Raw genomic sequence first — 16155 nt, forward strand, 5'->3', positions numbered from 1 at the left:
AAGAGCTACTATTTTTATTTCTCAACTGGTAATTAAAGCGCGTATAAATTCACACGAAGGATTGATGATTTTTCAAATAGCTTTACTGTGAGGATTTAACTATAGTTCCACATTTTACAGCCTTATTTTACATTTGATTAAATTGTTTATATACCCCTCATCAATCAAAACACAATACCCCATAATGACAAAGCAAAACCAGGTTTTTAGAAACTTTTGCAAATGTATATACAAAAATTACAGAAATCTAACATTTATATACAGTGGGGCAAAAAAGTATTTAGTCAGCCACCAATTGTGCAAGTTCTCCCACTTAAAAAGATGAGAGAGGCCTGTTTCATTTTCATCATAGGTACACTTCAACTATGACATACAAAATGTTTTCACTATTTTCAGGTTTCTCCAGAGATGTTTGATCGGGTTTAAGTCCGGGCTCTGGCTGGGCCGCTCAAGGATATTCAGAGACTTGTCCCAAAGCCACTCCTGCATGGTCTTGGCTGTCTGCTAAAGGGACGTGCTCCTATTGGAAGGTGAACCTTCTCCCCAGTCTGAGGTCCTGAGGGCTCTGGAGCAGGTTTTCATCAAAGATCTCTCTGTACTTTGCTCCTTTCATCTTTCCCTCGATCCTGACTAGTCTCACAGTCCCTGCTGCTGAAAAACATCCCCACAGCATGATTCTGCCACCACCATGCTTCACCGTAGGGATGGTATTGGCCAGGTGATGAGCGGTGCCTGGATTCCTCCAGACATGACACTTGGCATTCAGGCCAAAGAGTTCAATCTTGGTTTCATCAGACCAGAGAATGTTGTTTCTCAAGGTCTGAGAGTCTTTTGGTGCCTTTTGGCAAACTCCAAGCGGCTGTCATGTGCCTTTTACTGAGGAGTGGCTTCCGTCTGGCCACTCTACCATAAAGACCTGATTGGTGGAGTGCTGCATATATGGTTGTCCTTCTGGAAGGTTCTCCCATCTCCACAGAGGAACTCTAGAGCTCTGTCAGAGTGACCATCGGGTTCTTGGTCACCTCCCTGACCAAGGACCTTCTCCCCTGATTTCTCAGTTTGGCCGGGCAGTAAGCTCTAGGAACGTCTTCCATTTAAGAATGATGGAGGCCACTGTGTTCTTGGGGACCTTTAATGCTGCAGACATTTTTTGGTACCATTCCCCAGATCTCTGTCTCGACATAATCCTGTCTCTGAGCTCTACGGACAATTCCTTCGAACTCATGGCTTAGTTTTTGATCTGACATGCGTGGGACCTTGTATAGACAGGTGTGTACCTTTCCAAATCATGTCCAATCAATTGAATTTACCACATGCGGACTCCAATCAAGTTGTAGAAACATCTCAAGGGGCTCCCGAGTGGCGCAGCGGTCTAAGGCACTGCATCTCAAGGTAAGAGGCATCACTACAGACCCTGGTTCGATACCAGGCTGTATCACAACCGGCTGTGATTGGGAGTCCCATAGGGCGGTGCACAATGGCCTATCGTAGCCTAGTGGTTAGAGGGTTGGACTAGTAACCGGAAGGTTGCAAGTTCAAATCCCTGAGCTGACAAGGTACAAATCTGTCGTTCTGCCCCTGAACAGGCAGTTAACCCACTGTTCCTAGGCCGTCATTGAAAATAAGAATTTGTTCTTAACTGACTTGCCTAGTTAAATAAAGGTCAAATTAAAAATTAAAAAATCGTCATCCGGGTTAGTTTTTGGCCGGGGTAGGCCGTCATTGTAAAGAATGATTTGTTCTTAACTGACTTGCCTCGTTAAATGAAAATAAAAGAATCAGTGGGAACAGGAAGCCCCTGAGCTCAATATTGAGTCTCATAGCAGGGTCTGAATACTTATGTGAATAAGGTATGTCTGTTTTTTTATTTTTATACATTTGCAAACCGTTCTAAAAACCTGTTTTCGCTTCATCATTATGGGGTATTGTGTGTAGATTGATGAGGAACATTTTTAATTCAATCAATTTTAGAATAAGGCTGTAATGTAACAACATGTGGAAAAAGTGAAGGGGTCTGAATACTTTCCGAATGCACTGTATTATCATTCGCAATGGATGTTAAAAGAAAACCCTTTCCTACATTTCCGCGCAGCAGGCCAGGTTCTTCTATGCGTGCTCAGGTGTGTGCGCTCCATTAACATGATCAACACAGAGAAACCAGACACATGCTCATTGCTCACATGGAGCACTCCAAACAAAAGACTATGAAGAAATGGACAAATCTTGTAAATGATGGTTACGAGATTTGTTTCTCACAAGTGTAGCAGGTTGTGAAGTTTGCAAAACAACGTTTCCACTCCGAGAATGAGAATGGAAAATGACTGTGATTAATACATACATTAAAAGAAATGTATGTGACCACATGACGGGGATTAATGGTACATTTACTACTGGTGACAAATGTAATGGGGAATTTATTTTTAAAAAAATTCACACATTGAAAATGAATGCACAAGAATTGTCGGGAGACAGCTGAGCCATTCTGGAGAGAGACTTGCCTATATCTTTGTCACACACCCCTCCCTTTCTTCTTGTCTCAACATTTTCAATTATACTCAAGACACATTAACTTCACACATATTTGAGATGCTTTTCACTGACAGCCGCAGCTCAATAATCAGCTAGGCCTATTGCCATTCGCTGCACAATTTGCGGGTTTCCCAAGTAGGCATAGAGCTTGTGATTTGAAACAATCCATAGATTTTGTTTTTAGAAGCTAACGATACCCGTTTTCTCTGTGGCAATCATGCATTCTGGAGACGTATTTTGAATTATTACTTCCCACCCCCCCAATATAGACACTAGTAATTATATCATTTTGGCACATTTATTTCCATTTTCATCCCTATTGGACACGCTGTTCTGCGATTTCTCTCCTGTTCTATTGTTTTTAATATATACTTTTTTTCATTGTCCAGAAGCCAAAGGCACAATCCTAGTCATATTAGCAACCCAGCAGTTGGGTGTCGGCGTAGCCTAGTGGTTGGAGCGTTGGACTAGTAACTGAAATGTTGCAAGTTCAACTCCCTGAGCTGACAAGGTACAAATCTCTTGTTCTACCCCTGAACAAGGCAGTTAACCCACTAGGCCGTCATTGAAAATAAGAATTTGTTCTTAACTGACTTTCCTATTAAATAAAAACATCCGGGTTGTTGCATCTTTAGATTCCCCCTCTTTCTAAGTTTCAAACAGAGCTATTCATTGAAAATGATGTTTTATTGGCTGCTTCATTACATAAGTTGCATGTTCTGTTAAGATGCCTTACCATAATCTAAATGTGATTTCTGTCATTCTGGGTAGACGCCCTAATGGGTTATGCACCCAATGAATATGGGTCCGGTAAATTAGAATCTTCCCCAGTCAAGTTTTCTGGCTCCACATTTTCCTAACGGAAATCTCCACACACACACAGCTTAGAGTTACACTGTTTAAAGTCACAGATAGAGTCTTGTTTAACGCAATTCATTTCTTTGAGGATTTCACTGTAGCGTTTCACTTGGATGGAAGGGTGCTACAGACAAGACATATTTGCATATTTCTGCAGAATGCACTTGTAATAGAGATGGTTCTTTGGACTATGCTCATGTGATGAGTAAACTTGAAGACTAGTGTCCTAGTGAAGACTAGTGTCGCTCCCAGAGCGAATACCAGAGGCATTAGCTCAGTGGGCTAACAACTAATGTCTCGTGGCACACACACACACACAGCATTTTCGCAGCAGGAACAAATCTTTGTAACCTTGTAGTTCTTTGCAGAAATTGAACAGCTTATTTCCCTTCCCTCTCCTCTCTGTCAGGTCCGGTGTACGGTGAAGACCAGTGAGGACCGCTCCTGAAGGATATACATGAAGGGAGGGGTGGGGGTGAGGGGGGCTTGTGACATCACTCCCAGCCCAGGTCAGAGTCCACACAGGTAGGCAAACGATCCCTCTTATCCTCTTCCTACACACACAGCGCACACACACACACCAGACCTGGGTTCAAATTCTATTTAAATTATTTAAATTACTTACACATACATTTTGAAGTTGATATTCAGATATTTGTTATTTAAAAGTATTTTAATATTGGAATGTATTTGGAAATACACTTGGAAGGTATTGGCATGCATTTGAAAATACACAAATACAGAGTATTTATTCAAATAAATACTCCTGTATTGAACGCAGGTCCTAGGAGTTTTTGAAATAATGTATTTGAAAATACTCAAATGCGCAGAAAATAAGTATTTATAATAACAACTAATGAAATAAACGTGTTTGAACTCTGGTCTGACAGACACACATACAGAAGTGCTTTCCCAGTTTAATCATTTTTTATGTATTGGGAAAGCTGTTGTCATGGCTGCACAATGAAAACAAGTCACACCAGGGGAAATGTTTTCTCTGCTTGGATTGAAGGACTAACACCTTTCACAGAAGAGAGAGGATTGGGTGTGAAGCTTGAAACTGAGGTTGACAGCCAGTCATAGAAAGGGAGGGTGTACAGTGAAAGGAAAGTTGCATCCTCTCCTCCCATTTTCTCTCTCCCTCCATCTTTCTCCCTCCCTTTCTCTCTCCCCATAATGTTGACTTGAGGAAAATGTATTCCTGTAACACGAAGGGCAGCATCCCAGTGTTTCTCCCCTCCTGTGTGTGTGTGTGTGCGTGTGTGTGTGTGTGTGTCAGGGCTTCCGTTAGGAGAATGTGGTGCCGGACAACGTGACCGGGAAGATTCTAATTTACTGGTCATTTAAGAAATGTACCGGACCCAAATCCATTGGGTGCAAACCCACGGTGCTCAGAATGACATAAATCACATTTAGATTATGGTAAGGCATCTTAACAGAACATGCAACTCATGTAATGAAGCAGCCAATAAAACATCATTTTCAAACATTTCCCAAAATGCAATTTGCGGCAAATCCCCATTCTAAACAGCACACCTGGAAAAACATAATTCTAAACAGCACACCTGGAAAAACATAATTCTAAACAGCACACCTGGAAAAACATAATTCTAAACAGCACACCTGGAAAAACATAATTCTAAACAGCACACCTGGAAAAACATAATTCTAAACAGCACACCTGGAAAAACATAATTCTAAACAGCACACCTGGAAAAACATAATTCTAAACAGCACACCTGGAAAAACATAATTCTAAACAGCACACCTGGAAAAACATAATTCTAAACAGCACACCTGGAAAAACATAATTCTAAACAGCACACCTTATAGCGGTTCCATGTATGACAGAGATGAACAGGGGGAATCCAAAGATGCAACAACCAGGATAGGTTGCTGATATGACTAGGATTGTGCCTTTGGCTTCTGGACAATAAAATAAAGTTGATATGAAAAACAGTAGAACATGAGAGAAATGGCATAACTCTGGATCCAATAAGGAAGTTATATAATTACTACTGTCCATACAGAAATAAATCAAATCATTCATTATACTTCACCAGAAACCATGACTTAGCTACAGAGGAATCCACGGTCCTTAGCTTCTTTTAAAAAATAGATGTGGATTGCTTAAAATCACAAACTCGTAGCCCCATGCCTATTTGGGAGGCCCGCAGTTTGGGCAGTGCGCGTGGCAATAGGCCTAGTTGCTTATTGAGTTAGGGCTGTCAGTGAAAAGATCTAAAATATGTTTGAAGATAATGTGTCTTGAGTATAATTTAAACTTTTGAGACAAGAAGAGGAGGGGTGTGTGGCGAAGATATGGGCGAGTCTCTCTCCAGAAGGACTCAGCTGTCTCCCATCAATTCTTGCGCATTCATTGTTTCATTGTGTGAGTTGTTTGCCCTTTGATTTTTTAAAATCAATTCCCCATTACATATGTCACCAGTAGTAAATATATCGTTAATCCCCGTCATCTGGTTACATTCATTTCTGTTAATGCCAATGATGTATATACTGTAATCCCTGGATTGCTGATGCAATATATTGGCCAATGAGACGATTGACGCCACCGGTTGGCTATATTGGCACACCTCAGAAAAGCAGTCCTCCATAGGGATGAATGGAATTCTACAGTATTTCAATTAAATGTTTAAAGGACAGAATTACATGTCTGAGGATTTCTCTGTTGTAGTGGGGACAGTAATTATACTTTCAGGAAACTGTTTCTATATATTTTAAAATGGTAAATGTTAACATTTAGCTCACATAATATCATTTAAAAAGTATGCATTTAGGTGTCTGTAATAGAATAAATGTAGACATTAATAAATGCATTTGCCGAGCCTCCAAAGTATTTTTTACAATGGTGAGGGAGTGCCAAGATGGCGGCGCCGTGGCTTCAAAACAGCGCCCCCTGTCAGAACATCTAGTGTATATATAAATAATTGGTTAATGCATGTATTAATTACAGATATTTACAGTTCCCATTCTCGGAGTGGAAACGTGGTTTGCAGAGTTCACATCCTGCTACAATTGTGAGAAACAAGTTTTGGTTTATTTCATAACCATCATTTACAAGATTTGTCTTTTGTTTGGAGTGCTCCATGTAAGCAGTGAGGATGTATCTGGTGTCTCTGTCCTGATAATGTTGAGGGAGGGTGTGCGCCTGAGCAAGCATAGTGTTTTTTTAAACATCCATTGCAAATGATAATACATTAAAACTATAGTTCCTCACAGTAAAAGCTTAACAAAAATCTCCCCCTCGATAATCACCAATCCTCAGTGTGAAAGAGCAATGGAAATTATAGGCCTACTGCTGCATTGGCCTATAGGCTATGAGTTCCATGCGCTCATTTCTTTAGCCGCCAATGGATCACGGCGTATCAGTGTGTCCATATGGCAGAGGCTAGTGATCTCGCATTAGTTGAGTTTCAACTTTTAGATTTTTATCATTTTAATCCAGATTTTGCGAAACAAAAACGTTATTATTGAAATGAAACTGTTCTATGAAAATGCACAAATTAAAATCATAATTGGCATGCAGAACAGGAGGATAAATTGTAAGCTTCTCCAAACTTGAAACTCACGCGCCGCCTACGAAGTCTTTTTTAAATAATTGCCTCCACATTAACATGGTCGGATTTTTGCCTATAGGCTACTTTGAAGCAAGGTAAAACATGACTCATAATATGAAATAAAACATCCAGGTTTATTATTATTATTATTATTTAGCAAAAACAAATGAAAATCTGTTCATAAACACCCCCAGGAAGTATATTAGTATTATTATTATTTATTTCTTTTACTGACAACTGAGCACTTACAGTGGTATTCACCCCGTTGGCATTTTTCCTATTTTGTTACAACCTGTAATTTAAATGTATTTTTATTTGGATTTCATGTAATGGACATAAACAAAATAGTCCAAATTGGTGAAGTGAAATGAAAAAAATAACTTGTTTAAAAAAATAAAATTAAAAAATTAAAACGGGAAAGTGGTGTGTGCATATGTATTCACCCCCTTTACTATGAAGCCCCTAAATAAGATCTGCTGCAACCAATTACCTTCAGAAGTCACATAATTAGTTAGATTACACACAGGTGGACTTTATTTAAGTGTCACATAATCTGTTACATGATCGTATTATATATACACCTGTTCTGAAAGGCCCAAGAGTCTGCAACACCACTAAGCAAGGGGCACCACCAAGCAAGCAGCACCATGAAGACCAAGGAGCTCCCCAAACAGGTCAGGGACAAAGTTGTGGAGAAGTACAGATCAGGGTTGGGTTATAAAAAAATATCAGAAACTTTGAAAATCCCACGGTGCACCATTAAATCCATTATTAAAAAATGGAAAGGATATGGCACCACAACAAACCTGTCAAGAGAGGGCCGCCCACCAAAACTCACGGACCAGGCAAGGAGGGCATTAATCAGAGAGGCAACAAAGAGACCAAAGATAACCCTGAAGTAGCTGCAAAGCTCCACAGTGGAGATTGGATTATCTGTCCATAGACCACTTTAAGCCGTACACTCCACAGAGCTGGGCTTTAGGGAAGAGTGGCCAGAAAAAAGCCATTGCTTAAAGAAAGTAATAAGCAAACACGTTTGGTGTTCTCCAAAAGGCATGTGGGAGACTCCCCAAGCATATTAAGAAGGTATTCTGGTCAGATGGGACTAAAATTGAGCTTTTTGGCCATCAAGGAAAACACAATATCTGGGGCAAACCCAACACCTCTCATCACTCCGAGAACCCTATCCCCACAGTGAAGCATGGTAGTGGCAGCATCCTGCTGTGGGTATGTTTTTCATCAGGGACTGGTAAACTGGTCAGAATTGAAGGAATGATGGATGGCGCTAAATACAGGGAAATTCTTGAGGGAAACCGGTTTCAGATTTCCAGAGATTTGAGACTAGGACAGATGTTCACCTTCCAGCAGGACAATGACCGTAAGATGCAAACGGTGGCTCTCTATTGACTTGGGGGGGGGGGGGGGTGGGGTAAATAGTTATGCACGCTCAAGTTCAGTTTTTTTGTCTTGTTTGTTTTACAAAAATATTTTGCATCTTCAAAGTGGTAGGCATGTTGTGTAAATCAAATGATACAACCCCCCCCCCAAAAAATAAATTTTAATTCCAGGTTGTAAGGCAACAAAATAGGAAAAATGCCAAGGGGGTGAATACTTTCACAAGCCACTGTAGATGTGGTCATTTTCACATTTTCATAAATTCATAGAATGTTTGGGAATTAAAACCAAACCAAATAAAACCAAATACAAATCTGTCTTGTCTATGACTGGAGTCTACGCAGACTGGTGCTCCATAGCCAATCAGAGCTACAGTAGGCCTATATGCAAATAAGCCATTTGCCACATGGGCCTGCCCTCATTGACTTTGAACTGGACTGTGTGTTTACAGGCAGTAGCAACAGCGCAACTTTAGATCATTAGAATGCTTTCTCAAAAAGCCAGAAAATACACCTTAATTGATTACTGCAAATATGTACTGTAAATATCATGGGAGTCCTCTTACATTTGGGAACTTTACTGTCCTATTGATCAAACAACCATGAATAGGTAGGCTCTCTCCCTCAGTTGCCTATGCACATCAACAAGATCAACAACTAATGCTAGCCAGAGCGAGATGAGCTAAAATCTAATGAGGGAACATTAGATAAACCTTCTCAAACTTTTTCAGCTAGTTGGCCATCAAAATGGCACTGATGAACGATGGGGAATAGTGGCATGCTCGTCCTTCTGCAGCTTGCCTGCCAATGCATGCTTGTCCCAACCCATGTTTTGACAACTGAATGGGAACTTGCCTGCCAGCCCGCCCATTTGATCGATGCCAAATACATTTGATTGACAACTAAAATATATGCTAACTGTGGATAACAGTTGTTCAAGTGCAGCATAGCTAGCTAGATAGCAAAGTGATTCACATTTCTTGTTAGCTAACCAAATGACACTCGTACTCTAGCTGTAGCCACCGAAAAACGATATGAGGGGAAAAAGTCAGTCACTCACCCACTCCTCCAATGACATGACATTACGTCCTCCAAGCAGCTAGCTAGCTAACATTAGGCTCTGTGTTTGTAGCTTGCTAAATAAATAGCTAGCTACATAGATTGTTTCGCTAGCCCAGGGGTGTCAGAGTCAGTCAGTGCACGGGCAATATTGAAAAAAACACAACGAATTGGCGGGCCAGACATAGCCTCTGTTTTTACAAAAAACGTGCAACTGTGACCCAAACTGGCCATTGTTTTATTCGAAAAAATAGAACCCTTTATAATGTCCACGTATGTGCTTAGCAGAGCATGCGAGCAGGGTTGAGCGGTTGGAAATCTCGCTTATCGCTCATGGAGCAGTGCTTGCTCCCCATGTGCTTTCCTACAGCTCCGCAAAAAAACACGATTTGGAGCAGCAGCAGGAAAAGAACTGCTGCTCCAAATTGACCCTATTCATTAAAATAACAATTTAACCAACACCCATCTATTTTTGTGTCTAGCTGAACCTACCAATTGGTTTTTAAGTATTGAAATCGAACCATATGGGTTTATATGAAAAGTTTTTGAATAAACATGAAAAGGTGAATGTAAGAGGCGAACATCATTTCAAATAGGCAACACGTCGTATTAAACATCATATAAACACTTTAAATAGGCCAGGAGCCAGACAGGGAGCCTAAGCAAATGATTTAGGCTATATTATTTCATCTATTTCAAGGTTATAGCCTACAAATAAACACATTGTGATGCATTTGCGAGTAAGACACAATATGCTGGTAGGGACATAAAGCCCTCAGCTTTTAAACAACACTCAGTTGTATTAAATCGTTATAGTCTATATATTGCGCATGTAGGCTGTGACTTACTTAGAATTAAATACAAATTAAATAAAAAATGACTTATTAGTGCTTTTGAATTCATTTTTAGAAACACGAATTTGGCCAGTCTGTGACTTCAGGCTCATGCGATGGTGCCTCCACACTTGACGAGCCACTGGGGATGCTAAACACCATTTTGGCCACTCTTGCCAGGCTGGGCAGAGTTGTTTTTTAAACATTTTTCTATAGGTAGGCCTCAAGGTTTTTAGGCAAAATAACCCAATCAAAAAGGAAAGCTCCTTGAACGTGGGAATATGCCAGGCCTATTGTATAGATAATAGAACGAAAATGAACAGAACTTTTAAGAGATCTGATTTGAGTTTATAAATACTTTGCTACAATGACACACTTAGTTACCTACCCACCTCGTTCCTTTCTTTCAGGGTAAGAGTCTTTTCAGATTCCACAATGGTTATTTATTTGTGAACACTAAATCACCACACTCCCTCTCTTGCTCTTGGTCCTAATCTTTGTAAGTCACCTTGATTTAGCACCTGTGTGTTTCTTTCTGGAAATATTTAGGGAACTTCATGACAGTAGCTAAAGCAAGGGGCTATAGCAGCATACAAGTGGATTACAAATGCATGCTGGGCCGGGCATGCCCTGAGCTCGTGAAGTGAGCGCTACAGGAGTGAAAAAGGCAGAGGCTGGATTTCGAAAGGGTCGAGGCTGGATCTCGCTCCATGCTCCAGTCAAATTGGGCATGCTCCGCTCTTCAGTCTGCTCTAGCTCCTTTCTGCTCACAAACTCTGGTGCATAAGATGTTGTGTATTTTAACATATTAAAACAAAAGAGATCAATAATATTTGTCCAGCATTTGCTGCTGTTTGCAGATGTGCATAATATGCTGCGATCCTAATTCAAAAGCATTTAATAACTCCAAAGAACAAAAACGTAGCTATAGGTTGTTGTAGCATTTACATGTAAAACATGTTTTTCATTTTTTTGCACTGCATGGGTCATTGGTACATTTCCATGACATAGACTGACCAGATGAATCCAGTTGAAAGCTATGATCCCTTATTGATGTCACTTGTTAAATCCACTTCAATCAGTGTAGATGAAGGGGAGGAGACAGGTTAAAGAAGGATTTTTAAGCCTTGAGACAGTTGAGACATGGATTGTGTATGTGTGCAATTCAGAGGGTGAATTGGCAAGACAAAACAAAAGATTAAAGTGCCTTTGAACGGGGTATGATAGTAGGTGCCAGGCGCACCGGTTTGAGTGTGTCAAGAACTGCAACGCAGCTGGGTTTTTCATGCTCAACAGTTTCCCGCGTGAATCAAGAATGGTCCACCACCCAAAGGACATCCAGCCAATTTGACACAACTGTGGGAAGCATTGGGAGTCAACATGGGCCAGCATCCCTGTAGAATGCTTTCGACACCTTGTAGAGTGTATACTAAGAATGATAATCAAATCAAATCAAATGTATTTGTCACAAACACATGGTTAGCAGATGTTAATGCGAGTGTAGCGAAATGCTTGTGCTTCTAGTTCTGACAATGCAGTAATAACCAACGAGTAATCTAACCTAACAATTCCAAAACTACTACCTTATACACACAAGTGTAAAGGGATAAAGAATATGTACATAAAGATATATGAATGAGTGATGGTACAGAACGGCATAGGCAAGATGCAGTAGATGGTAACGAGTACAGTATATACATATGAGATGAGTAATGTAGGATATGTAAACAAAAGTGGCATAGTTTAAAGTGGCTAGTGATTCATGTATTACATAAAGATGCAGTAGATGATATAGAGTACAGTATATACATAGACATATGAGATGTGTAATGTAGGGTATGTAAACAAAAGTGGCATAGTTTAAAAGTGTCTAGTGATACATGTATTACATAAAGATGCAGTAGATGATATAGAGTACAGTATATACATATACATATGAGATGAGTAATGTAGGGTATGTAAACATTATATTAAGTAGCATTGTTTAAAGTGGCTAGTGATATATTTTTACATCAATTTCCATCAATTCCCATTATTAAAGTGGCTGGAGTTGAGTCAGTGTGTTGGCAGCAGCCACTCAATGTTAGTGGTGGCTGTTTAACAGTCTGATGGCCTTGAGATAGAAGCTGTTTTTCAGTCTCTCGGTCCCAGCTTTGATGCACCTGTACTGACCTCGCCTTCTGGATGATAGCGGGGTGAACAGGCAGTGGTTCGGGTGGTTGATGTCCTTGATGATCTTTATGGCCTTCCTGTAACATCGGGTGGTGTAGGTGTCCTGGAGGGCTGATAGTTTGCCCCCGGTGATGCGTTGTGCAGACCTCACTACCCTCTGGAGAGTCTTGCGGTTGTGGGTGGAGCAGTTGCGGTACAGCCCGACAGGATGCTCTCGATTGTGCATCTGTAGAAGTTTGTGAGTGCTTTTGGTGACAAGCTGAATTTCTTCAGCCTCCTGAGGTTGAAGAGGCGCTGCTGCGCCTTCTTCACGACGCTGTCTGTGTGGGGGGACCAATTCAGTTTGTCCGTGATGTGTACGCAGAGGAACTTAAAACTTACTACCCTCTCCACTACTGTCCCATCGATGTGGATAGGGGGGTGCTCCCTCTGCTGTTTCCTGAAGTCCACAATCATCTCCTTTGTTTTGTTGACGTTGAGTGTGAGGTTATTTTCCTGACACCACACTCCGAGGGCCCTCACCTCCTCCCTGTAGGCCGTCTCGTCGTTGTTGGTAATCAAGCCTACCACTGTAGTGTCGTCCGCAAACTTGATGATTGAGTTGGAGGCATGCATGGCCACGCAGTCGTGGGTGAACAGGGAGTACAGGAGAGGGCTCAGAACGCACCCTTGTGGGGCCCCAGTGTTGAGGATCAGCAGGGTGGAGATGTTGTTACCTACCCTCACCACCTGGGGGCGGCCCGTCAGGAAGTCCAGTACCCAGTTGCACAGGGCGGGGTCGAGACCCAGGGTCTCGATCTTGATGACGAGTTTGGAGGGTACTATGGTGTTAAATGCTGAGCTGTAGTCGATGAACAGCATTCTCACATAGGTATTCCTCTTGTCCAGATGGGTTAGGGCAGTGTGCAGTGTGGTTGAGATTGCATCGTCTGTGGACCTATTTGGGCGGTAAGCAAATTGGAGTGGGTCTAGGGTGTCAGGCAGGGTGGAGGTGATATGGTCCTTGACTAGTCTCTCAAAGCACTTCATAATGACGGAAGTGAGTGCTAAGGGGCGGTAGTCATTTAGCTCAGTTACCTTAGCTTTCTTGGGAACAGGGACACTGGTGGCCCTCTTGAAGCATGTGAGAACAGCAGACTGGGATAAGGATTGATTGAATATGTCCGCAAACACACCGGCCAGCTGGTCTGCGCATGCTCTGAGGGCGCGGCTGTGGATGCCGTCTCGGCCTGCAGCCTTGCGAGGGTTAACACGTTTAAATGTTTTACTCACGTCGGCTGCAGTGAAGGACAGTCTGCAGGTGTTGGTTGCGGGCCCTGTCAGTGGCATTGTATTGTCCTCAAAGCGGGCAAAAAAGTTATTTAGTCTGCCTGGGAGCAAGACATCCTGGCCCGAGACGGGGCTGGTTTTCTTTTTGTAATCCGTGATTGACTGTAGACCCTGCCACATACCTCTTGTGTCTGAGCCGTTGAATTGTGACTCTACTTTGTCTCTATACTGACGTTTAGCTTGTTTGATTGCCTTGCGGAGGGAATAGCTACACTGTTTGTATTCGGTCATGTTTCCGGTCACCTTGCCCTGGTTAAAAGCAGTGGTTCGCGCTTTCAGTTTCACGCGAATGCTGCCATCAATCCACGGTTTCTCGTTTGGGAATGTTTTAATCGTTGCTATGGGAACGACATCATCAATGCACTTTCTAATGAACTCGCTCACCGAATCAGCATATTCGTCAATGTTGTTGTTTGACGCAATGCGGAACATATCCCAGTCCACGTGACCGAAGCAGTCTTGAAGCGTGGAATCAGATTGGTCGGACCAGCGTTGAACAGACCTGAGCGCGGGAGCATCTTGTTTTAGTTTCTGTCTGTAGGCAGGGAGCAACAAATGGAGTCGTGGTCAGCTTTTCCAAAAGGAGGGCGGGGGAGGGCCTTATATGCATCGCGGAAGTTAGAATAACAATGATCCTAGGTTTTACCAGCCCTGGTTGCTCAATCGATATGCTGATACAATTTAGGGAGCCTTGTTTTCAGATTAGCCTTGTTAAAATCCCCAGCTACAATGAATGCAGCCTCAGGATATGTGGTTTCAAGTTTGCAAAGAGTCAAATAAAGTTTGTTCAGGGCCATCAATTTGTCTGCTTGGGGGGGAATATATATGGCTGTGATTATAATCAAAGAGAATTCCCTTGGTAGATAATGCGGTCGACATGCGATTGTGAGGAATTCTAAGTCAGGTGAACAGAAGGACTTGAGTTCCTGTATGTTGTTGTGATCACACCACATCTCGTTAATCATAAGGCATACGCCCCCGCCCCTCTTCTTATCAGAAAGATGTTTGTTTCTGTCGGTGCGATGCGTGGAGAAACCAGCTGGCTGCACCGATTCCGTTAGCGTCTCTCGAGTGAGCCATGTTTCCGTGAAGCAAAGAACGTTACAGTCTCTGATGTCTCTCTGGAATGCTACCCTTGCTCGGATTTCTTCAACCTTGTTGTCAAGAGACTGGACATTGGCGAGTAGTATGCTAAGGAGTGGTGGGCGATGTGCCCGTCTCCGGAGCCTGACCAGAAGACCACTCCGTTTCCCCCTTTTACGACGTCGTTGTTTTTGGTCGCAGGCTGGGATCCATTCCGTTGTCCTGGGTGGAAGGCAGAACACAGGATCCGCTTCTGGGAAAGTCATATTCCTGGTCCTACTGATGGTGAGTTGACGCTGCTCTTATATTCAGTAGTTCTTCCCGACTGTATTTAATGAAACCTAAGATTACCTGGGGTACCAATGTAAGAAATAACACGTAAAAAAACAAAATACTTTATAGTTTCCTAGGAACGCGAAGCGAGGCGGCCATCTCTGTCGGCGCCGGAAGTGTATTCTACATGACCAAAAGTATGTGGACAGGTGCTTGTTGAACATCTCACTCCATTCCAAAATCATGGGCATTAATATGGAGTTGTTCCCCCCTTTGCTGCTATAACAGCCTCCACTGTTCTGAGAAGGCTTTACACTAGATGTTGGAACATTGCTGTGGGGACTTGCTTCCATTCAGCCACAAGAGCATTAGTGAGGTGGGGCACTGATGCTGGGCGATTAGGCCTGCCTCGCAGTCGGCGTTCCAATTCCAACCAAAGGTTTTCGAGGGGGTTGAGGTCAGGGCTCTGTGCAGGCCAGTCAAGTTCTTCCACACCGATCTCAACAAACCATTTCTGTATGGACCACGCTTTCAGCATTGTCATGCTGAAACAGGAAAAGGCCTTTCCACAACTGTTGCCACAAAGTTGGAAGCACAGAATCGTATAGAATGTAATTGTATGCTGTGGCATTAATATTTCCCTTCACTGGAACTACGGGGCCTAGCCGGACCATGAAAAACAGCACCAGACCATTATTCATCCTCCAACAAACTTTAGAGTTGGCAATATGCATTCGTCCTTGGGACTGCCAGATGGCATGATTCATCACTCTTGAGAATGAGTTTCCACTGCTCCAGAGTCCAATGGCGGCGAGCTTTTCACCACTCCAGTCAACGCTTGGCATTACACATGGTGATCTTAGGCTTGTGTGCATCTGCTCGCCCATGGAAACCCATTTCAGGAAGTTCCCGAGGAACAGTTATTGTGCTGACATTGCTTCTAGAGGCAGTTTGGAACTTGGTAGTGAGTGTTTCAACCAAGGACAGACAGTTTTTAGGCACTACGCGCTTACGTACTTGGCGGTCCCGTTTTGTGAGCTTGTGTGG

General features: G+C 42.4%; 1 protein-coding gene across 1 annotated transcript in view; it reads left to right on the top strand.

Annotated features, from left to right (window-relative positions):
- Positions 1 to 16155, top strand: part of LOC115113857 (zinc finger MIZ domain-containing protein 1) — a 219891-nt gene that overhangs the window by 74385 nt on the left and 129351 nt on the right. The window contains 1 exon segment of the mRNA XM_065012756.1: positions 3797 to 3912. The gene's annotated coding sequence lies outside the window, so the exon portion shown is untranslated.

Source organism: Oncorhynchus nerka, linkage group LG28, assembly GCF_034236695.1.
Source record: "Oncorhynchus nerka isolate Pitt River linkage group LG28, Oner_Uvic_2.0, whole genome shotgun sequence".
Lineage (NCBI taxonomy): Eukaryota > Metazoa > Chordata > Actinopteri > Salmoniformes > Salmonidae > Oncorhynchus > Oncorhynchus nerka.